This window comes from Megascapheus bottae, chromosome 17 (genome assembly GCF_031878675.1).
Source record: "Megascapheus bottae isolate mThoBot1 chromosome 17, mThoBot2.hap1, whole genome shotgun sequence".
NCBI classification, from domain to species: Eukaryota; Metazoa; Chordata; class Mammalia; order Rodentia; family Geomyidae; genus Megascapheus; species Megascapheus bottae.
This window is the reverse complement of record NC_143525.1, coordinates 26314033-26338323: the sequence shown is the minus strand read 5'-3', so window position 1 is coordinate 26338323 and position 24291 is coordinate 26314033. Positions and strand designations below refer to the sequence as shown.

Genomic DNA, 24291 nt, shown 5'->3' with positions numbered 1-24291 from the left:
CTGCTCTGGGGGTAGTAATCCTTTTTCTTTTGGGAAGTATATTTTTTTTCTATTTTTCTTTTGAAATCGAGGAGCTCCTTGGTGATTTCTTTCCTATGTTCCTGGAATTGTTTTTGGAATTCTGCTTTGATCTCTCTAATCATATCCGCAATCATCTCCCTGAACAGAGTCATGTTTTGTGTCTCTTCAGGTGTCATTTCTTTGGATGGTGACATCTCTTTCATCCCTTCACTCTTATTTCCTTTTGGGCTTTGTGTGGGACTTTAATTATTTATATATTTCGTGATTTGTCGTTGTGATTTCCACCGCATTGGAACTGAGACAGTTGTTGTAGGCTTGCTCTGTGGTTTTTACTTGGTTTGGGACTGGTGACTCTGGGAATCTGTGTATACATGTGGTTCTCAGTCAAATTAGTTCCATTGCTGACTGTGTTGGAGTTTGCAGCTTTTACAGGTGTGTCAGCCCGTTCCTAAAGGCTGTGTGTCACTGCACAGCTAGCTCTCAGCTAGCCCAACCAGTGGCCCCGCTGTGGGCCCTTAGTTTGGGGGCTTCAACTGTAGGGTAGAGTTGCGGTCTTGGCTAGCCCAGCTACTTGTTTGCCAGCCCTGTTCCCAGGGGCGGGGCACAGCCGAGGGCCTGCGGTTTGGGAGCTCTTATGAGATTTCAGCTAGACCAGTGGCTAGTTTGTGGCCCTGTTCCCAGGGGCGGGGCCCAGCCGAGGACGTGGGTCCCAAGCAGGAGCTGGGCCCTGGCTTGTCTGCCCTTCAGTTCCCTGTCTTGTCTCAGGGAAGTACTGGGCTGCTTTGGCTGAGAGTCTTTCTGTGACTCCGTGGGGTCCCCTGGTGCTGGCTTGCCAGTGGCTCCCAGCAGGAGGGTGCCCCACTTAGTTTTGGTTCAGTCAGATGCTGGCATGCAGACTCACACACACCCCCACCCGCTGTTGGAAGGCAGGGTCTTAGCGCCCCTCAGTCTCCAGTTTCAGTGGCCTGGGAGAGGAGGCTGTTGGGCAGATGGGAGCAGGGGACACCTCCAATCCTTTGGTGGGGTGCTGGGTCTTAGCGCCCGCTGGCCTATCAGTCACCAGTCAATGGCCTGGGGGAGGGGACTGTTGGGGGAAGGGACAGGATTCTGAATTCCTTGCCCCCTGCACTTGCCAGTCTTTCTTGGGCAGTTTAAGTTCTGTAGCTCGCCACCAGCTCTGCTTTCCCGATGGGTTTGGGGGAACCCGCTGGACTGCTTACTGGTTGGCGTTTGGCTGTGAGCTGCTCCACAATGTTGGAGGGTCGTTTCTGGGCCCGGGTGCCAGGGCCTCCGCTGCTTTTGCACCCCGTCTGTGTGGGGTTTCTGCATCTGGATTCTGCTGCTTGCTGTAGTTTTAGGCTTCCTGGCCCTGGCGCTGGCTGCTGCCACAAGGGCTCTTCTTTTTAAAGAAAAAAAACTGGTCCTTGTCCAGAGAAAACATTGGTAAATATTTGCTAGTTAGCGTGTTACTTTTTCTCACACCTAAAAAAATTAGTATCCATTAGCCAAATATGAGAGCTATGCCCCTGTGTCTGCAACAAACCTTGATTAAATTCACCTCCATCCCCCAACACTGCCCTCCCCACCCCCACTTCCCAAACCAGTCTTCCACCAGTCCCCACTCAGAACCTGCTTACACTTCTGTCTTTCCTTTTTAAGAGACATTACCTGGACATAGACAATAACAGAACCATCGGGACTATGTGATCTGTGACCTATCTCAGGGAAAATAGAATCCAGCAAATATTTAACTACCTACTGTGGACTGTCATCCACCATGGTGGCTATGGAGAGATGCTGCGTGACTCCTAGTGAGACAGGAAGTGGGTAGAGAGTAGAGAAGTGGTACAGAGACAGTCCACAGGGGCAAAAAATAACAATCAACATTTACTGTTAACTGCATACAGGCATGGTTGAATACTATCTCAGCTGGAATCCACTCAACCCTTCCAACTTTGTGAGGCTGTTGTGGCTGTCATAGCCATTACGATTCTGATTTGAGTGAGTTTAATGACAGCCCAAGGTGAGTTACAGTCAGGGAGTGAGGAGCTATTGAGGTGCTTTCTATGTCTAAATTGCTAGACAATTAAGGAGCCTATTATCAGCCTGTAGCAGTAAAGAAAAAGTGCTCACAGATGAATTTTCCTAACGTCGAAAGCTGAAAGAAAAAAAGATTAATTGCAAAGAAGACAGAGAAATCTCTAGGCAGAGATTTCAGCAAGTCTGTGTTCTAAAACAAAATATATTAAAAAATTAATAGTGTTCTTAGACATAGTTAACAGTAAATTAGAAAATGTAATTTCTAAAATCTCATTCAAAAATAGCAATAGAATAATAGAAATTGTTAGATATAAATCTAACAAATGAGAGTAAAAATTAGGCGATTAATAAACTTTAATAAAGGTTAAAAGGAAGTTGGGGCCGGTGTCCGTGGCACACTCCTATAATGCTAGCTACCCAAAAGGCTGAGATCTGAGAATCACAATTTGAAGCCAGCTTGGGTAGGAAATTCCATGAGACTATTATCAGCGATAAAACTACAAAAAAAAAAAAATGCTGAAACTGCAGCTGTGGCCTAACTAGGAGAGTGCTAGCCTTGAGGGGGAAAAAGCTCAGAACAGTGCCCAGATCCTGAGTTCAAGCCCCAGAACTGGCAAGAAAAATGGCATGGAATATTCTAATAATTCAAACTTTGGCAGAGTACAGGTCAAGGCACACCACAAGTCTAACTAATGTAACAGACTTGAGGAGCCAGGCAGAGATGAGTCTTTGTGAGATGTAGTTTATGATATGAACTGATTTAAAAATAGGCAGAGAAAATGGTTGACTACCAAAGAGTCATAGGGAAAAATGGGTTATGTCGATATGGGGAATAATGCTTAAAAATAATTCTCCAAGGGTTGTAAAATTTCAAGATAAAATTATGTGCATGAAAGCAATGTGCATGATAACAGGGTAGCAACTGATTTGTTAAACCATTTACAAAGTGAAAAATATGGCAGGTAATATTTTGTCCCACTAACCAGAAGAAAACTTCAAGTGTGGACTGGTAAAATTGCCAAGAGCTCAATTATACTGTTCAGCCAAGCAGGTCCCCGAGGTGGATCCAGTTCATGCTGCAGGGCAGAGGAGAAGAGCAAATCCTGAACAAAGACCTGGACAAGGTCAGCCTGGACCCTTGAGACACCAGCGCCAGGAACTCCAGGTTACTCATGGGACATTGTGTCCCCTCAGGAAACAGCTAACGAGACTTTCTAGAACTCTCAGCAATTACTCCTTGACCCGAGGGAAGATCTGAGAGCCACAAGGTTCAGAAGACTTTACAGCCTTGGGTTGCTCCATGAGATATCCTGGCTGAATCATCACTGATGGGTGTTGAGTGAGTCTATGTGCACACTCGCCCAGCTTCCTTAACCACACGCTAGCCGTTCCCTCTGTCCTCTCTTCTCATGGGGAAGAAACGAGGCACTCCTCCTCCCAATCCATCCCACTCGTGTCCTCTCTACCCCATCTCAATGGTGGTGAAGTGACACCATCCAAGATACCCCTAGTCCGAGAGGAATGCACGCAGTTCCAGCCCCGCTGCCTGCATTTCCTGCCTGTGGTAGATGTGAAGGCCACAGTGCCAGGGCCTTCAGGTCAAGGTCTGCGCTGACTCCTCAGGTGGCTGTGGATGCTGGAGAGATGATGACATCAGCACCGAGTGACCGAGCACCAGGAGCTGCACCCAGCCAGCCTCTCCCTTGACCTCTCAACGCCCCACAAGGTAAGTAGAATTGTTGCCAGAAGGCCAAGTGAGAGAATCTACTCTGAATGTAGACCTGAATGGAGAGATTCCGCAGTCCTCAGCTCTTGTTTCCTGAAGTATACGTTCTCTCCACCTTTTCCCCCCTCCTCCTGCTCCTCCTCTCTTCTTCATTCCTCTCCTCTTCCACATTCTTTTCTTCTTCTTCCTACTCTTCCTTCTCCTTTTTTTCTTTTGTAGTACTGGAGCTTGAACTCAGGGCTCATTTATTTGCATCTGGCCCCAGAACCCTCAAGTCTCCCCTACAGTCTGACATTCTTTCTGGTTAACTGGGGATGGAGTCTTGCTGACTTGTCTTTGCCTAGACTGAGACATAGATCCTTCAGGTCTAAGCCTCCCGAGTCGTGAGGTGACAGGCGAGCCACAGTGCCTGCTCCTTTCATTGCTGAGCTCTGTCTGTACATCATGGTATCTACCGTGCATCGTAGTTATTCTTATACATCAATCTCAGTAAAATGCAACATTCCTTAGTCACTCAGCAAATGTGCTCAAATGGCTGCGGTCACACTACATGGGAAGGTAAATACCTCTATTTCCACAAAGGATGAGTGGGACCCACTGTCACGCTACTTATGGTTGCTGCCTAATGTAGTATAAAGTCCTTTCCCTAGATCAAACTCCTCCACAATAAAACCCCACACTTCTTTTGCAGTCTGATTGCCTCCCTTTCCCTGTCCTGACCTTTATTCTCTGCTCAGATTGAGATGGATATCGCATGTTTGCCTACATTTTCCCTCGACCATTTGAGCATTCTGTCCTTGAGATATGTCCCTGGTATGTGGCTTGGATTTCATCTTTAAGTAATGGGTAGGAAGTGAATGATTTTCAAGAAAGAGACACTTCCACAACTGCATATTAGAAATATATTTTCAGCGTGGTAAGTAGACATCTCTACAAATAAGCCTGCTTCAGCAGGGGAGCACAGATTAAAGAATACCAGCGAGAAAGAATTCAAGGATTGGATGATTTATTGAAGGACTAGAAGTGTACAGTATGTTTTCCTGGATGTAAAAGAACTGGAATTGAGGCAGATATTTAAAAAGAAAATACCTATGTGAAAAATGAACTATGCTACTTGTGGGCTGGGAAGGGATGGGAAAAACTGGGGGAAAGTGAAAGTAGGGGTAACATTGTCCCAAAAGAAATGTACTGATTACCAGACTTACGAAACGGTAACCCCTATGTATAATACCCTGATAAGAACAATTATGTATTTTAAAACAGATAAGAAAGAAAATACAGCAATTGAGGAGCCTGATAGGGCAAGATGTCTGATAAGGATGAGGGTGGACTGGATGGATAAACGTGCTGGTGCTGGTCCTGAGAGCAGCGGGGTACGATGGAGATAAATGTATGGATGCGTTCTGTTCTGGAAAGCAGCGAGGAAACACTGCCTCATGGGTCTTGTGTATTTTGCAAATGGTTTAACAAGTCAATTCCTATCATGTTATCATGTCCATAATTTTATCTTGATATTTTACAACCCATGGAGAATTATTTTTATGCATGACTCCCCATATCTACATAACCCATTTTCCCCTATGACTCTTTGGTAGTCAGTCATTTTCTCTGCCTATTTCTAAAACCAATTCACATCATAAACTACATCTCACAAAGACTCATCTCTGCCTGGCTCCTCAAGTCTGTTACATTAGTTAGACTTGTGGTGTGCCTTGACCTGTACCCTGCCAAAGTTTGAATTATTAGAATATTCCATTTTTTAGTGCCAGTTCTGGGGCTTGAACTCAGGATCTGGGCACTGTTCTGAGCTTTTTCCCCCTCAAGGCTAGCACTCTCCTAGTTGGGCCACAGTTCCAATTCCAGCAATTTTTTGTAGTTTTATTGTTGATAATAGTCTCATGGAATTTCCTACCCAGGCTGGCTTCAAATTGTGATTCTCAGGTCTCAGCCTTTTGAGTAGCTAGCATTATAGGAGTGTGCCACGGATACCAGCCTCAACTTCCTTTCAACTTTTATTAAAGTTTATTAATCGCCTAATTTTTACTCTCATTTGTTAGAGTTATAGCTAATGATTTACATTTTTTCAATTGCTATTTTTGGATGAGAAGATTTTAGAAACTACATTTTCTAATTTACTGTTAACTATGTCTAAGAACACTATTAATTTTTTAATGTATTTTGTTTTAGAATACAGACTTGCTGAAATCTCTGCCTAGAAAGTTTACTTTGGAATCTGGAGAGTTTTCTTTTGAATTACTTTTTTTCTGTGAATTCTCTATTTCCTTTCCTTCCAATTCTTACATGGCAAAACTCTTTCTCCTATTCTTTATAACTTATAGGGAAACTCTTCCGATGTTTCTTACAAAGACTATTTTTAACCACTTCTGGGTTTTTTTTAACGTTTTTTCTTTAGGTAGTTGTGTACAAAGAGGTTTCAATTCCATATAAGTTTATAAGGACAATACGTCTTGGTCAATGTCATCTTACAGAGACTGTTCATTCCTGTCGGTCATGTGGCTCTAGGGCCATATCTCTTGCACTGAAGAAGAAATTCACCCGTCTCCACCCTCAGTGCCTACCTATCCACATTGCAGGCCCCAAAGGGCCACAACAGTGTTGCTTACAGAGCTTATACATTTTTTTCGGTATCCCCCACCCCTTCCTCCTCCTTGTTATAGGAGACAATCACAGTCTCTGAGCCTTCCAGGTTGGCTGAACGCTTCAACCTGGGGCATTGTGATTTTCTATCTTAGGTGCATAGATAGGAAAGCACATTATAATTTGTTGTAACAAAAATAATTGGACCTACTCTCCAAATGCTTAGTGTATAATTTACATCCCTAGTAGAAGAAACCCAGATTTATTTTTGATTGACTTCAGTATGAATTCAAACAATTTCTTAGAAGACAGAAAATATACTGCCTTCCCTATAGTATCCACATTCTGATTGCAAACTCACCACAAAATATAAAGATGTGTAAAAAGAATGAGATAGTGTGGGGGGAGGGAAATGGGGACAAAAACATGAGAAGGGATATCAATGTTTATGAAATGATGCACCTTCTATCTGATGAATATAATGAAACCCTTCTATTAATTACAATAAACAAGAAAAAGAAAGAAAGAAAGAATAATTCCAGGAAACAGCCCAAGCCAGTCATTTTGATGGATAGCTTTTCCTGGATGTGTGGAACCGTGGATACACACTCATCTTACCTAAAGCATGGGCGTAGGAGAGAGTGGGAAGAAAGACCACACCTGGAGTGCCTGGGGGGGCACACCTCATTGCAAGGAAGGCTGGAAATGTAGTGAACTCAGTGTCCAAGCAAGAGAAGGACACCATAAAGTTGGCAAAGCAGTTAGAGTGGACTCTGCTGTAATTTTTTATGCCTGAAAGAGCAAACATAGATCAAAGAAAAAGTAACCTGTGGTGGAGCAGTTACTAGAACATTCCAGTATTCAGGAAGAAAAGATGCTGGTCTATGGTAAAGCACTTGGACACAAGTAGGAACACGGAGTTGTGCAGTCATTAATTTAAATGAAAGAAAAATCAATAAGAGCAGAGAGATGTTCCAGAAAGAGACAAATTGGGTAATTGCACTTGCAAGCGTAAGAGATGTGGGGAAGGCCAAATAATTATTCAACTCAAACAATATTGAGCACAAACTGATCTTTGGAGGAAATGACCAGTCATTTTGGAGGACGTGAATAATATACGCTCTTTCCTCTGCCAAAGCTTGTAGATTTACGTCGCATGCTACAGAATGTGTGATAGGGTCGGTCCTGTTGGCAGGATACTCGAGCTTGGAAATGTGGTGAAGAGAGAGAGAACCCAAACCTCCAGAAATACATGGAGACGCATATGAGCACTTACAGCCATTATGAAGGTATGTGTGTGTCATGCTAAAAAAACCCAAAATGAAACAAGAAAGGAAGACTGAGAGAGACACGTATTCTGATTGTGGTTATGTACACTTGTGTATTTTCCAAACAAGAGTGTCTATTAAAGGAGATATGAAATCAGTTTTGTAAATAAAGCATCAGGGGAGAAACTTTAACGGGGTCATTTTGGTAACCGCAAAATCTAGTAACCCTCTGTTTTACCATCTACCAAAGCAGAGTAGCTCCCTAGCACCTCCTGGGGTCTGGAGTCGCAATAAGATTAGTCAAAAGAACCATTCCTAGTCCCTTTCCTAACAGATTCCTTGCACTAGAAAACGTGAAAGATTCCTAAGTGCTGTCTTGACCTTACCACGGACAGTAAGTTGAATGTGTGATTCTGGCTTCACGGAGATACTGGAAGAGTCTTAGGAGAAGAGACTGTAGCCTAGATATTGAATGGATAGGCAGTGTACTTTTCTTCTCTGTGCTATGAACTGTAACAAGACTCTAGGACCTAGAATATGGCTGGAAACTAGAGATGGCTAGGTGCTCGTGGGAGAGCTCAACCCCTGATGCACACATTGTTCATTCTGGATTGGAACGTAAAAACATTTACTCCTGTTGATAAACAAAAAGTTCTCTCCAAATTGTGGTTATTTAATAAACTCAGGGCAAGATTGCCTGACTTTTTGAGTAAAATACGTTGGCAATGAAAGATTATGATATTGAATAACTGATAGGCAGAATTGGACTTATATCAGTAAGTCCTTCCAGGACTCAGTGCATGATCTCACTAAGAGGATGAAAAACTTCTGCTGAAGAGTTTCCCCAGAGCTGCCTTCGTGTGCCGGCTTCTCAGACTGTAGATGAAAGGATTTAACACTGGCGTCACAGCCATCACCACTGCATCCTTCAGGCTGCATCTGGGCAAAGGTTGGGAATACATGCCCATGACTGTCCCATAATACAAAGAACCACCGTGAGGTGGGAGCCACAGGGGGAGAAGCTTTGGGTATGCCCTGAGTGGATGGAACCACCTGAGCACGGGAGATACAACCCCAGAGTACATCATCCTCACATTATCACGGATGTCAGACAGCTTGAGCAAGGGGGCAATGTCACAGTAGAAGTTGGCCACTCCCTTGCTGCCACAGAAAGATAAACTAGCTGTGAGTAGAGTATGAATAACGGAATTGGTGTTTCCAACCACCCAAGACCCAGCAACCGTCAGGATACAAGAACAGGATCTCATCGTGGCTGTGTAATGAAGAGGGCAGCTGATAGCCACAGCTCCATCAACAGCCATTGCAACCAAGATATAGCTGTCTGTGTTAGCCAAGCCGATCATAAAATCCATCTGTGCCAGACATCCAGCAAAGGAGATGGCTCTGCTACCCGAGACATGGTCGATCAAGGTCTTCAGGATGGTGACAGAGAAGAAGGTGTCACCCAGAGCGAGGCTGGCAAGGAAGAAGAACATGGGGCTGTGTTAGCGAACGTCAGAGAACATGGCCAGGATGATGAGCGTGTTTTCAACCAGCGTGATGGGGTAAATGAGGAGGAAAAGGAGGAAGAAGATGTCTTCCTGGGGCTGCGATCCAGTCACTCCCGGGAGGATGGAATATGAGGTGGCAGACTAGTTGTCTTCTCTCATGGCTCCTTCAGCACGGAAGGGGAAAGGAATCAAGAATTATTCGTGCAATTATTGGGCATTGCATTCCATAGCCAATATATTTTACTGAAGGAGTTTATTGTCCCTACCCCGGGTTTTATGAAATCCAAGGATTCTTCACAATTTGGAGGGAACTCCCTGTTCTCTCCCTGAGAATTGACGTTTTTAACTAGACATTCCTATTTAGCATGAGAAATCTAGGAGTCAGATGTGATTCACATGCCCTATAGCACCTAAGCATCTCATAATTTACATTCTTGTTCTTAGAACTGCCCACAGAGAAATCATAAACATGGGAGAAATACTATCTTGTTCATTCAAGATCTAAAACATATTTCTTGCTCTCAAGGACATTACAATTTCATGGAGAAAATTCATACTCATGTTAGTAGATATAAGGCAAAGGCATTATTTTGCGGAGTCTTTGACAAAGTGTAAGGTTTTTCAAGTTCTTTTCTGTCAGCAGAAGGACTTGTCTACAAACTAGTAATTATTTCATAGACCAAGCTCAGTACACCCAAAACCCCAGGATGTACTAGGGATTCACTCCATATTAGAAAGAGTCAAGTAAGACATGTTCACTACAAGAAAGATTCAGATGAGAGGAAATAAAATTGCACATGATCAACAGTGGTTTTGAATTTTCTTTATGCTGTTTAATCACCCAGTGCTCTTCCTCTATCAGGCTATTCATGTTGTGTGCCTGGTCTTGCACCTTCTCTCCACCTTCTCTGTTACATGGCACTTTTCAATCTACTTTCCCCAAACTTGGATGATCCTGCAATCCTTTCCCAAATACGTACCCCCAAACAACTGTTCCTTCTTCCACCTGACTTGCAGCATATTCAGGAAAAACGGCAGAAATCTGGGACTAGAATTCATGAATCTCGAATCCACTTGGGCCCTACGCACTCTTCAGTGATAACTGAAGGTCCTTCTAACTTTTGTGATTGTCCTCCCTCTCCCTATGGCATCTAAATGAGCACTTTTCCAGAGGCCTGGTGGTCATTCTTCTCATCTCTGGGGAAATTCATCCTGTGAGGGAGTGTTTCCACGTTGTTCCCTTAGCATGTCATGTTCATACAGTCACCTCCACTTTATTTCCATCCTCCCAAGACCTAGAAAAGAACTGTCTGTCAAGTGTACTTGCATAATTTTCCTCGTTGTGCCCTCTCAGATTTTTCAATTGCTGTGTTTTCTTTCAAATATGTGCAATACCAGCACTTCTTAGTCGTTCAACAAAAACTCCCAACCCTTCCATTCTTTCTAACAACCCTTCTTTTTATCTCTTGTGCTCCTTTTTGGATGCAGGCTTGTTTGTAGAGATGTCTGTTTACCATCTGGAGAAAATATTTTAGAAGACAGCTGTGAATGTGTATGCTCCTTGAAAATGACTCACTTTATACTTATTAATAATAGATGAAGTCCAAGTCAAAAAACCTCAAGGATAAATTGTTGAAACAATTAAGGGAAAATTCAGGCAAAAATGTGTTGTGAAGCATCATTATCAGAGCAGAGAATACACTTTAGTACAAGGAAAATAACCAATCTGAAAAAGAAATTTGGGTTTGTGTTGTGAAAGATTTTGATCCAAGGCAATGGCTTTAGTAATAATAATTATAATGTGGGTTCCATTAAGTCTTTGTGGCAATAGAAATATTCTGTCTTTTGTTTCGTGTGAATACAGACATTTCAGCCTATTTACTGGGTGACCAAAGCAGGGCATTATATTTTCACTAAGGTTAGCTTAGTGAAGGAGACTGAGACCTAGAAGATCAAGACACAAAAAGTCAGTGAAACCCAATCTCAAGTCAACCAAAAAAAAAAAATGCTGGATTAGAGGCATGGCTGAATTGGCTCAGTGCAAAGTTCTGTGTTCAAACTACAGTTTTAAGGAAAAAAAACATTAAGTATGCCCAGTGTAGGACCAAAAGAACCAAGGAACCTGAGAAGAGAGGTTTCTGAGCACAGGGACTCTAGGAGGAAGACACACAATGTTGAACATTGCAGCATTGCCAGGGAGGGAGTTTATCAATCCAGCAACCCAGGAAAGAGGCAAAAAGACTGAGAGCTCAGGCGGAGAATCCTCAAAGTGCATGTGAACGCCAGTGCCTGAGGAATGAAGTCCTTAGCTCATAAAAATCAGGTCAGAGTCTCATACATGGATTATCACTAATATCCACCTCTCTGGAAAGGGTTTATGCTCTGAGATATCAGTGACATGAGTATAATGGTTCTGTAGACCATTTTGCAGAGATATAGGAAGCCAGGGCTTTCTCTTTGTCATCAGAGTGGCAAGAGATAAGGTAAAAACTGCACCTTGTGAGGGTTTTCAGATTCTTCTGATAGGTGAGAACTCTGCTCTGGGAAGGGCCCCCTGCCAGGCTCCATGGAGTGTGAGAGTAGAGTGTTTTGTAAGATCATGCTTTGCATGTTTGTGCGAGTAGTCACAGCCCATGACACACAGTAGGGCTTCAGGGTGATGGTGGACCTTAGGAGGAAGGAACCTACTCGCAAGCACCTTGCTCAGGTCAGTGCTTGTAGACAAGAAACCCTAGAGGACCATGGTCAGGATGAGATTCTCTCACTTGGCCTTCTGTCTATTGCATCTTGAGGCCTTAGGAGCAGTCAGGCAGACATTTGTGTCCTCATTTTCCTGCCACCTTTCTGTGGGACTTTTGTCAGTTCACCTCACCTGATAAGCAAGGTCTGAGGAAATAAAGCAACAATTCTACTTACCTTGTGGGGCGTTGAGAGGTCAAGGGAGAGGCTGGCTGGGTGCAGCTCCTGGCGCTCGGTCACTCGGTGCTGATGTCATCATCTCTCCAGCATCCACAGCCACCTGAGGAGTCAGCGCAGACCTTGACCTGAAGGCCCTGGCACTGTGGCCTTCACATCTACCTCAGGCAGGAAGTGCAGGCAGCGGAGCTGAACTGCGTGCATTCCTCTAGGACTAGGGGTATCTTGGATGGTGTCACTTCACCACCATTGAGATGGGGTAGAGAGGACACGAGTGGGATGGATTGGGAGGAGGAGTGCCTCGTTTCTTCCCCATGAGAAGAGAGGACAGAGGGAACGGCTAGCGTGCGGTTAAGGAAGCTGGGTGAGTGTGCACATAGACTCACTCAACACCCATCAGTGATGATTCAGCCAGGATATCTCATGGAGCAACCCAAGGCTGTAAAGTCTTCTGAACCTTGTGGCTCTCAGATCTTCCCTCGGGTCAAGGAGTAATTGCTGAGAGTTCTAGAAAGTCTCGTTAGCTGTTTCCTGAGGGGACACAATGTCCCATGAGTAACCTGGAGTTCCTGGCGCTGGTGTCTCGAGGGTCCAGGCTCAGGGCTGACCTTGTCCAGGTCTTTGTTCAGGAGTTGCTCTTCTCCTCTGCCCTGCAGCATGAACTGGATCCACCTCGGGGACCTGCTTGGCTGAACAGTATGACTTAGCAGCTGGTGATTTAACCAGCCCTGCTGGAGGTTTTCTGTTTAGTGGTGCAAATTAAAACATTATCTTCCATTTTCCCCTGGGATTTGACTTTAGGAGAGTGCATATGTGAGCACTGAACAGAGGTTCCTTGATTGCCTAGTGGTTTAGAGAAAGTGCCTCAATGGTCTCCAGCCGTCGTTATGCATATGTCATCTGCCGAGTGCCCTGGGTGATGGGCATTGTCCTGAGATTTAGCCCTTCCTGTGGCACAGAGCTCACCACTATCTGCAGAAGACACCAGTGGGGACAGAGCTCCCTGGCAGGCTCCTCACAGCCTGACTATAATTGACTTGGGACCATTATTTATTAAAATAGGAATAACCGCAGCTGTGACAGCAGCAACAGCCTCGCAAAGTAGGAAGGGTGAAGGAATTCTAGCTGACGTCTGCACATACTTAACAGTAAGTGTGGAGTGTGAGTTTTTGCCTGCGTGGACTGTTTCTGAACCACTTCCTTACTGCCTGTCCACTTCCTGTCTTACGGCGAGTCATGCAGCAGTAGTCTGTATCCACCATACTCTGTCCACAGTAGATGGTTAAGTGCTTGCTGAATTATATTTTCTCCTAGATAGGTCTCGGATCACATCATCTCACTGGCTCCATTATTCATTTTTTCTGTGTCCAGATAATGTCTACATCTAGGGCACAATGGGGTCATGTCATACTGAACCATCTTGATTCCCACCTCAGAATCTGTTTCATTCTTCCATGCATTATTTACCGGGCCCACTGGAGACAGAAGGAGCTATACACAGTGGTAAAGGAAATAGTAGTAAGTTCTTGGGCTCCTGAATAGCTGGGCTTACAGGCGTGAGCTACTGGTGCCCAGCCACTATTATTTCTTATACCTTCAGTGGGTATTTTCTCTCTTTCCTGTTTTATGTCTTTTCTCTTTATTCATTTACTCATCTCTTCATATTACTTATTAATACTTCTGCTCCTGACTTTTAAAGTTTCTAATCGATGATATCTAAATATTCTAGCTCTTTCATTTCTATCACTTTTGTATTTTAGCTGTCGTCAATCTTTTAAACTATATTTACAGTTAAATGTAGTTTTGATTACTGTTTACTTTTCCTCCATTGAGTGGTAGAAGGGATTACTATTTCAAGACAAGGTTCTATATAGTTACAAAATAGCACAGCACTGGCATGAAAACAGAGATGAAATGGAAAGAATGGTAGACAGAAATAAGCTAAATTACCTAACAGCCATTTTGTCTTTGACAAAGCTACAAAAACATACTTTGGAGAAAAAATAGCTCATTAAGGAACAGTGCTGGGGAAATCAGATATCCACATGCAGAAGACTGAAACTAGAACTTATCTCTCTTCCTGTACAAAAAAAAAATCCCACTCTAGCATGGATGAAAGACTTTATGTGAAACTTTGAAAGCACTACATGAATATATAGGGGAAATATGTAAAGATATAGGAATAGACACAACTTACTGAACAGGACTTCAGTTGCTCAGGAATCAGAGCAACATTGAAAAATATGATTGTAACAAATTAAAAATATTTTGTATATAAAGAGAAACAATTGCCCAATTAAAGAGACAGCCTACAAAACAGGAGAAAAATCTTTGCAAGCTATTAATCAGATAAATGATTAATATCCAGAATATATACGGTACTCAAAAAATTAATTACTGAAGAAAATAATTCAATTAAGAAATGAGCAAGCCATTTGTGGTGGCTCACAGCTATAATCCTAGCTACTCAGGAGGCTGAGATCTAAGCATCACAGTTCAAAGCCTGCCCACTAAAGTCTATGAGACTCATCTCCAATTAGCCACTAGAAAACTGTAAGTGGCACTGTGGCTCAATGGGTAGGATGGTAGCCTTGATATGAAGAGCTCAAGGACAGTGCCCAGGCCCAGAGTTCAAGCCTCACAACTGACAAAAAAAAGAGCAAAGGAACATACCGTTCTTGAAATAAGTACTAGTTAATAAATATATAAACATTTAAAATGCTCAGCCATAAAAGATATGCAAATCAGTTATGTAATCAGCCTCGGTGTCCATCCACAGACAAATGGATAAAGAAAGTATGATATTCAGTGGAGCGTGGTGGCTCACGCCTGTCATCCTAGCTCCTCGGGAGGCTGAGATCTGAGGATCAAGGTTCAAAGCCAGCCCAGGCACAAAAGGACCTGAGACTCTTATCTCCAATTACCTCTAAAAAATGAGAAGTGGGGCTTGGCTCAAGGGTAGGGTGGTAGCCTTGAGCTGAAGAAGAAGAAATTGTTTTATGTATGAGGAAAGTGGGTAGAAGTAGAGATGATCATGTTAAATAAAATAAGCCGGTCTCATAAACACAGTTATCACACGGTTGTTGTATTTTTTTCTCACATGTGTAATTTAGAAACGGAAAAGGACATGAAAGTAAAAAGGTAACAATTCAGTATATGAAAGGGGAAAAAGAGCAGGGGGAGGATAAGAAAGAGTAATAAGTAGAGGAAAGTGGTCAGTGTACGTTAAATAAAGCACAAAAATATATGAAATCCATTACTGTATAGGATAAGTACATGCAAATCAAAACGTGATTGAACATGAGCAAGTCTGGTCAATATTGTATATGTAAGAATTTACAGCTCCAAAGGAACAGGTATATTTTTCCTATGAAAACAGGTAATTATGCAAAAATGTGACTGAAGGATATGATCCAACAAAATATTTTCATCCATTAAAAAAAATCTCTTTACGATAGACAGGAGCTTCTCATTTTACCCACCTCCCATTCTGTAACACGGGACTTCTGTTTGTTGTTGCTATTCAAGTGTGTCCAGTCCCATTCCTTTTCAAATAGAGTGGAAATACATCTTATCGTCAAGAATTTTCTTCGACTTCGTGACCTGTTACAAAATGGAAAAAGATTTAAGTATACGTGTGTCGAGAAAAGGTGCAAGTACATTTGAATGTAATTGAAGGCTGTCATCTCCATTCTCTTCAATTATCCTTCCTAGATTTTGTTCACAGAGGCTGTCGCGTTGGCAGTCCTGAGAGAATGACTTCTTCCGTCATCCAGGCTGCACCTGTGTGTGTAGCTCCTCCATTCTTTTTGTATTGTGAGGACACAACTTGCTCACAAGTTATGAGCAAGCCACAACTTCCTGCTGCTCTGAAGGAAGTCCTAGGAGATAGCCACATGAATAGTGCAGGGAAAAGATGTAGGATTTCCTTCTCATTTGTGTAGCAGCAATGGTAACTGGTTACCTGAGTTTGGAAAACCATGTTTATCTTTTCATATAAATCTATTGTGTGCGGGGTAGAAAAAATAGTCACAAGATTAATTATACTTTCTAGTTTAATTAGCTTCTTAGTTTTGCATTTTAATTAGCACATATTAACTCTGTAAGGGGGTTTCATTGTGTTATTTCCATACATGCATACAATATCCTCAGATCATACTCATTTCCTTCCTCACTTACCATCCTCTCTTCTTCAAATAATTTAGTAATTAAATATAAATAGTCTAAATACACCAATGGAAAGATAATATTAGCTGAGTGAGTTAAAAATAAACATTATCCAACTGCATGAAATCCCAAATACTCAAACTATTTGGAAGTAAAAAGATGGAGAAATATGCAAATATGGCTGTATTAATTTCATATAAAATATGTTTCAGAGCAAAGGAAATTACCCGAGGCAGAGAGTAATAGTAAAGATATATCATTATGTAATGATTAAGGGGTTATTCTACCAAGCAGAATTGCCAGCCTTAAATGGGTTGCCACACAATTGATAGTAAGAACAAGTGGAGAAAAACTGGTAAGACTGAAAGGTCACAGACAAAACCATAATTGTCATGGGAGAATTCAAAACCCCTCCTTCACCAACTGATGGAACCACTAGTTGGGAAGTCAGTAAGGATACAGAACTTAACAACAGCCACAACTTAAAAGGCTGAAATTTGTAGATGGCTTTTCTTCAATAATAGCAGAACATTTTTTATCCCCCTCCTAAGGCTTACCAAACACATTCCAAGATAGTATCTACCATCAAATTTAAAATAATTTCTACCAACAAATAAATCAAGTCTACCCACAAATTTAAAATAACTGGAATAATAACCCAGTTTTACTCAGTAAGTGGGCACAACTAGGGATTAAGTCAGCATCTGAGTTAAGGGGCCTAGAGATGGAGGAAGCAGAGTCTCCCTGGAGCCTCATTAGTCGGGAAATAGACAAGTGATAGGCCAATGATGATAGTAGTAGAATAGTCCTAGCACAACATCTCAACACAGTTAACTGTTTCCCAAGGTGGTTGTATGGAGTCATCCTGTCTCTGGCTCCAAGAGAATTCAGCCCAAGAGATCTTCTTTTGTCCTCTTTGTGCAAATATATATCCTGGTATAGATGGGAAATTGAGTTCATACCAGGTCTGACAGAGCCCAGTGCCCAGTGCAGGGGCAGATTCCCATTAGATATCAGTAAAAGTCTATGGGTGAAGTTGGATACTGGTGGCTGTCACCTGTATTCCTACCAACTCAGGAGGCTGAGAACTGAAGATCATGGTTTGCAGCCAGCTTGGGCAGGAAAAAATGTGAGATTCGTATTTCCAACGAAGCATCAAAAAGCATCAGAAAACTGTGGCTCAAGTAGTATAGCACCCATCCCTGAGCGCCAAAGCAAAGAGACAGCAGGCAGCCCCTGAGTTTAAGGGTTAGTATTTCATTTTATGAATTATTTTTTTCTTGATTGCCTACTGATGGATATTTGAGTGACTTCAAATTTTCATGATTACAAGTACTATTGTTATACATTTCCTTATGCTTTTATCTGTTTACTACTTGCATGGCTGCCTGAGTTCCTCTAATATAAACCCAGAAAGTGAGATTGTCTAAAAAAGAATGAGCCTTTTGGTTTTTATGGATGGCCTAAAGCTTGTACCACTTTCTAGAACCCGATTTTTCTCTCTTGCTCATCTTCAAGTGCAGTTCTTTTTCTTGAACTTTTAGAAGAAGTCATCGAGGATGATGCCACTAACATTATAGTCTGAAAGCTCCTTCCTTCTTTCCTTGCTTCCTTCTTTCCTTCCTTCCTTCCTTCTTTCCTCTTCTCTTTATTTCCTATTTCATTATTTTCATGGAGCATTTAAATATATGCTGACATTGTTGGAGGTCTCCTGCTTCATACTTTTCTTCCATAATTTTAACTGGGAAGTATTTTGGTGGTGTCTCTTTCTCTTGTGCTATTACGTGTATGGTATATTCTCAGAAACTTCTCTTCATTGCAGAGGTGCCTTGTCCAAGAAAGCAACAATGACTTAGCTTGAGGGTTCTCTGGGTCTTGGCTACTCCAAGAGAAATCCAGTCCATTTCCAGTTCTATCCCTTTGACAAGGCTGTGGGTGGAGGTGAATTTCCTTCCATCACCAGACAGATGATGAGATCGTCTCTCTTTGTGATGTCAACATTGCTGCTGCTTATTGTGTATGGAAAGCTAGCACAGAAATGCTGCACTGCATAAGCGCTCGTTCCCTGTCGTGTTCTCCCCACAATGGCAGTCAACGCCCAGCCTGCCTTCTCTTTTGATGGGTTTCTATATACCGCATCTCTCTTGTAAATGGAACCACACAATCTGTGATTGGTTTGGTATTTTTGTTGTTGTTGTTTTTCCACTTAAGATAACATATTGCAGTTCATCCATATTGTATCATGTATCAACACTTTATTCCTTTCTAATGCTAAATAGCATTTCATTATATTCATATGACACAATGTATTTCTCTATTTGTCCACTAACCAGAACATTGACAAATATCACTATTCAACTGTTTTCCATATAGGCTGTACCACTTCATGCATACCAGCAACACACAAGGGCTCCAGTTTCTCCACATCCCGCTATCTCCTATCTGTCTTGACTCTGCTCATCTTGGCCAGTGTCCAGTGGGGTCTGCTGTGGTTCTGACTCGCACTTCCCTAAGGTCTGAGCAGGCTTCCATGAGCTTAGGGTTCCCAGAGCACTCGGGTATGGCCTTGGGTTACTCTCTTGGCCCTCTCTGCCAGGAAGGGCAATTTTCCAAAAAGATCTTCACCTACAGGACCAAGCATTGGGACACCAGGTCCTGCTGAAAGAGAATTTACACCTGTATGCTCACCCCTTCCTGGCTGTGAAAACAGAGAGGGAAAACTGTAAGACAAATCCAAATGCAGGGCTGGGAATTTGGCCTAGTGGTAGAGTGCTTTTCTAGCATGCACGAAGACCCGGGTTCAATTCCTCAGTACCACATACGTAGAAAAAAGGCTCAAGTGGAGCTGAGGCTCAAGTGGTAGAGCTCTAGCCTTGAGAAAGTCCAAGGACAGTGCTCAGGCCCTGAGCTCAAGCCCAGGACTGGAAAAAAAAAAAGAAAGAAAGAGAAAAGAAAAGAAAAGAAATCCAAATGGTTCTAAAAACTACCATGCATCATGTTCTCTGCTACTGCAAAAGCAAACTTTGAATGTGTGCATGTGTGTGTGCCTCTGTGTGTACCTCTGCGTGTACGTGCATGTGTGTACATGTGCATGTACACACACATGCCAGTCCTGTGGCTTAAACTCTGGGCCTGGGCACTGTCCTTGGGCTTTCTCAAGGCTCGTGTCTACCACTTGAGCCACAGCACCACTTCTGGCTTTTTCTGTGTATGTGGTACCCAAGGAATTGAACCCGGGGCTTCGTGGATGCTAGGAAGCACTCTACCGCTAGGCCATGCTCCCAGCCCCCAAACCCCAATCTTTAGTTGCAGCCTCCTGAGTAGCCAGGGTGACTGGTACGAGCTCCCCAGGTCTTGATAACATCTGGAACCTCCTTACCCCTCATCTTCCCAGGAGAAAGGTCAGCGGGGAAGTTCTTGCATTTTCATTGCTAGCTGAAGGAAGTTTAGTAAATCCTATTTCTTTTTCTCCTCTGGGGAACATTTCTGAGAAAAGCCAAACAAGATGGGCTTTGTGTTTGTTGCAGGGACAATGAGGGTCTTTGTAGGACAGAAAGTGCACCATTATTTTTCCCTCTTCTGAACCTCACACCCAGTCTCCATAAAGCATTTCCATAGCTGTCAGGGGATTGGGTTCCCTATCCATGGCCCATTAAGAGGGAGAAAATGGTGCTGAAACATGACAGGGTGGCCCCACATGCCTTCTCCACTCCATGTTTCATCCTCCTAGGCCAAACACCTGTGTGTCATCCTCCCTGTGACAGATGGTCCATGCACTTCCCTCGCCAGCCAGTCAGCGCGTGCGCACACAGGGCCTTGCTGCCCTTCGTCTTGGAGGAGAGGCAGAGGGGGTTCAGCTGGTCCCCCGGCCCCCCAGCCACTACCAACCATCACTGCCAACTAGAGGTGAGTGGCTGTGCCCATGAGAAGATGGGATCAGGCACAGAAAAAGCCTCTTCTGCTTTTGCCTTTCATCACACTAAAATGGACCACCCTCTGTCCAAGGTTCCCGAGCAGAGCCCCCAATAGGGGGTTGGCCCAGTGAGTCCTGGCTCATCCGTGTGGAGTCTGCCCTGGAACCACCCCCCCCCCCATAGCAAAATACACTGTCAAATGCAAAGCCAGGCAAAGATGTCCCAATCTTTACACCCTATAGGTGTCACTTGTGGCTGGCTGGATTTCCACAGGCTATGGGGGGGGGAGGAAGAGGGGTTCTTTCTTCACAGATGTTAAAAACAGAACAGCTGCTGAATGCCAGTGGTTCACATCTATAATCTTAGCCATTCAGGAGGCTGAAATCTGAGGACTGTTTCAAGCCAGGAAAATCCATGAGATTCATACATACTTCCAGTTATCCAACAAAAAGCCAGAAGTAGAGGCTTGGCCAAGTGGTATAGCATCCATGTTGAGTGAGAGAGCTAAGAGAGAGTGGCTTGAACTCAAGCCACCCCCCCATCTCCTCCCCCTAGCATTTGGAGAGGCCTTAGTTGGCTGTCACCAGTCTTTCAGGCTGCCTTTAGCCACTGGGACCTCATAAGAACTTCCGGCTCCTCGTAAGCCCCATGTAAAACACTTGGAAAGAACAAATGCTTCCCACACAAACAGCAAAAGGAAAGGCAACTTTCATCAGCCTCAAACCCATGAATCTTTACATATTTTATGACTCTCACTCACAGTTCCTGTCCGACTTGTGCATAAAACTTCTCCAGATTTTGAGGGGAGGGAAATGGGGAAAAACATGAGAAGGGGTTTCAATGTGTGAGAAGTAATGCACCTAGTATCTGGTGAATGAAACGGAACTCCTCTATACATTACAATAAAAAAAAACCTTCAGCTTTATGCAAGCCACCCCCAGAAGTCATTTCTTTCCCAAATGGGTCCTATATCTTGATGACTTTCTAGAAGCCAGTGTTGGCCTTTCTGTTGTTATCCATAATTGGAAAAGCACTGGAGATAAGAAAAATTATGGCAATAAATGATCTATCTGGGCAGAGCCACAAAGAAGCGACAGGCAGGGCAGGGCGAGGGAAGTGTCTTCAGCCCATTCATCAAACATTGTCTGTGTCAGCCAGCTCTCCTGCAGCCCTGCAGCCCTACTCCTCACACCCACTCAGCACCATGCCTCACACCCACAGCTGGGGCTTCTGCAGGGCTGTCCCGGCCCCTTCCCGCATAAATGAATGTCAAAAGAGACACAGCCCTCCCCAGCTGCCCTGACACCTTTTCTTTATTGATTTGAACTGTCATTGGTGTTCAAGATTGGGTGGCTTGTGGCTGTAATCCTGGCTACTCAGGAGGCAGAGATGTGAGGATCGCAGTTTAAAGCCAATCTGGGCAGGAAAGCCCATTGAAGACTCAGTGAACCACCAAAAAGGGAAGATGTGGGTCATACGTGGAGCGTTAGCCTTGAACCAAAAATCTCAGGGTCGGTAGTGCCCATGATGTGTGTTCAAGCCCCAAGACTGGCACAAAATAAATAAATAAAATAAAATCTCACCAAGTCACTGAGCATTCTCATCCCCACTCGTGCCTCATCCAGGCTCCTTCCACTAAGCTCAGGCCCTGCCACATGGTCCTGTCACCACCTCCGACACTCCAGAGCCTTGCTCTGTCCCTTGGACCCGCCAAGCTTGGCCCACTTTGAGGTATTTGCATTTGCCTGGAAGTTTCCTCACACCACTGACTCTTCATTATTGCTATTTCAGTTGAAATGCCACTGAGAGCCACTCCTGGACCCCTTTATAAAATAGCCCTTGGCTGGGAGTTTGGCCTAGTAGTAGAGTGCTTTGCTTAGCATACACAAACCCCTGGGTTCAATTTCTTGGTACCACATACACAGAAAAAGCCAGAATTGGTGCTGTGGCTTAAGAGGTAGAGAGCTAGCCTTTAGCAAAAAAATGCCCAAGGACAGTACCCAGGCCCTGAGTTTAAGCCCCAAGATTGGCAAAAACAAAAAACAAAACTCAGGGACTTATACCTGCTAGTCAGGCACCTCTGCACATATCATAAAGTTAAACATGAACTTGGCATTCCACACAGGTCTCCAGCCTGGACACATCTGTTCCCACGGGCCATCAGCAGGCCAGGGTCACACACAATGGGACACAACTGGCAAAGTTCCCAGGCTCACTTCAGGAGTCCTTGCTGGAGACCAGAAGCCAGGCCCAGTGGCTCTGTTTCAGCTCTGACACACACAACTGGCTCCTCTTTGGACCAGATGAACTCTTGACAAGTGTCAGCTCTCCTCTGCCACGCTGTGCATGGAGGCCTCACCAGACCCCATAGAACCCCACGCCAGAGAGCACACACCTGACAACACACAGGTAACCCCAGCAACAAGCAAAGACAAAGGAAATCAGATTGTTCTCATTAAAATCGACACTTGTAAGCTGGGCACTGGTGGCTCACGTCTGTAATCCTAGCTACCTAGGAGGTTGAGATCTGAAGATCACAGCTCAAAGCCAGCCCAGGCATGAAAGTCTGTGAGACTCGTATCTCCAATTAACCACCAGAAAACCGGAAGTGGCACTGTGGCTGAAGCCGTAGAGTGCTAGCCTGGAGCTGAAGAGCTCAGGGACAGCGCCCAGGCCCAGAGTTCAAGCCTCACTACTGACAAAAAAAAGAAAAGAAAAGAAAATTGACACTTGTGCTGGCAGTATAACGTATTCATGACCTAAGGACATTATGTGTGGACCCAGCCAAGTGAGATAATTATTTCTAGTCATACACTAATTTTGCCTTCCCTCTCTTATTGTGGGTACAAGGCCTCCAACTCCTCATCTGAGGGCTGGGATTACACAGAAAGATGGGTAGCAGTGTCTGGATTTCCCCGGAGCCCCTATTGTTACCTAAGAACAATACTGACGGCAGGTGGAAGCTCTGGGTCTGGAGGTTGAGATTTGACTGTATCCCCAATTCCATGATGTCCCCTGTTTTGTCAGCCTGGAGGCTCTGTGGGGGTAGGGGGCACTGCTGAGACTCATGGGGGCTGAGAAAAGCCCACCACAGGTGTGTGATTTGTGACTGCATGTGAGGAAGGTGGAGGGGAGAGAAAGGGGCCTCCCAGAGGGGGAAGGCAGGGCGACATGGCAAGAGCTAAGCCAGGGTGGCCTCAGGAAGGAAAGAGCCCAGGCCGGCTGGCGCAGGAGCCACCTTCAGCAGCCTGCCACCACAGCCTGCACTGCGGGTGGGGTGAGCCAAGGGGTGGAGGGCTGGGGTCTGCTCATGAGCAACTGACCTGGTGACCCCTCCACTGCGAGCTAACAGGGGTCACAGGCCCTTTGACCTCTGAGGAGTTTGACCCAAGGCTTATGATTTCTCCTGTTTGTTTAGGCTCCATCTGCAAAGCCCGGAAGCCTGAAGCCCCTCTTGGCTCTCTTAGAGTGCCAGCTCCCACCGTGGCCAGCGTCCATGCCAGGGGCCCAGGTGCTGGGAGCCCATGCACACACTGCCACAGGCTGGGAGGCTGAGGGGGGCACAGGGAGAGAGGTGAGGAGCCAGCACAGGGCCACCGTGAGCTCAGGACGCTCAAGGTCACGGGGACTCCTCTGGGTCTGGTACAGACACTTCTTGCTTAGTGACGCCATCTCAGGTGGGCCCTTGCTCACTCGACCCTCCAGTCACTGCGAAGGCATCTGATGCTCTGCCAGCCAAGGCTGCCGGGCCAGAGACCCGGGGCCCAAGAGGGAGAAGAAAAACCCAAACCCAGGCAGCTTGGGTCTGAAATCTCTGTTCCTAGAACAGTGCTCCTGTGGCCAGGTGCCACAGGTGGGAGAAGTGGCTCACTGTGGGCCATGCCAGCTCTCCCAGAGCCTCACCCAGGGTTCTAGCTGTGGCTTTGCTCAGAATCGGTGGCAGAGCCTAAAAAGCATACAATATCCCCAGACACTGAGGGGCTCACGCCTGTCACCCCAGCTGCTCAGGAGGCTGAGAGGTGAGGACCCTGCTTGCAATTGACCTGGACAGACAAGTCTAGAAAAAGTCTTCTCTCCAGTTGAGGCATGGTTAGAGTGGTGAGGTGCCAGCCATAACTGAAAAACTGCGT

The 24291-nt window shown here is 44.5% G+C and overlaps 1 pseudogene; it reads right to left on the bottom strand.

The window, feature by feature from the left end:
• Window positions 1-8128: 8128 nt before the first annotated feature.
• On the bottom strand, window positions 8129-9323 carry LOC150051461 (olfactory receptor 1A1-like; annotated as a pseudogene).
• Between the last annotated feature and the right edge of the window lie 14968 nt (window positions 9324-24291).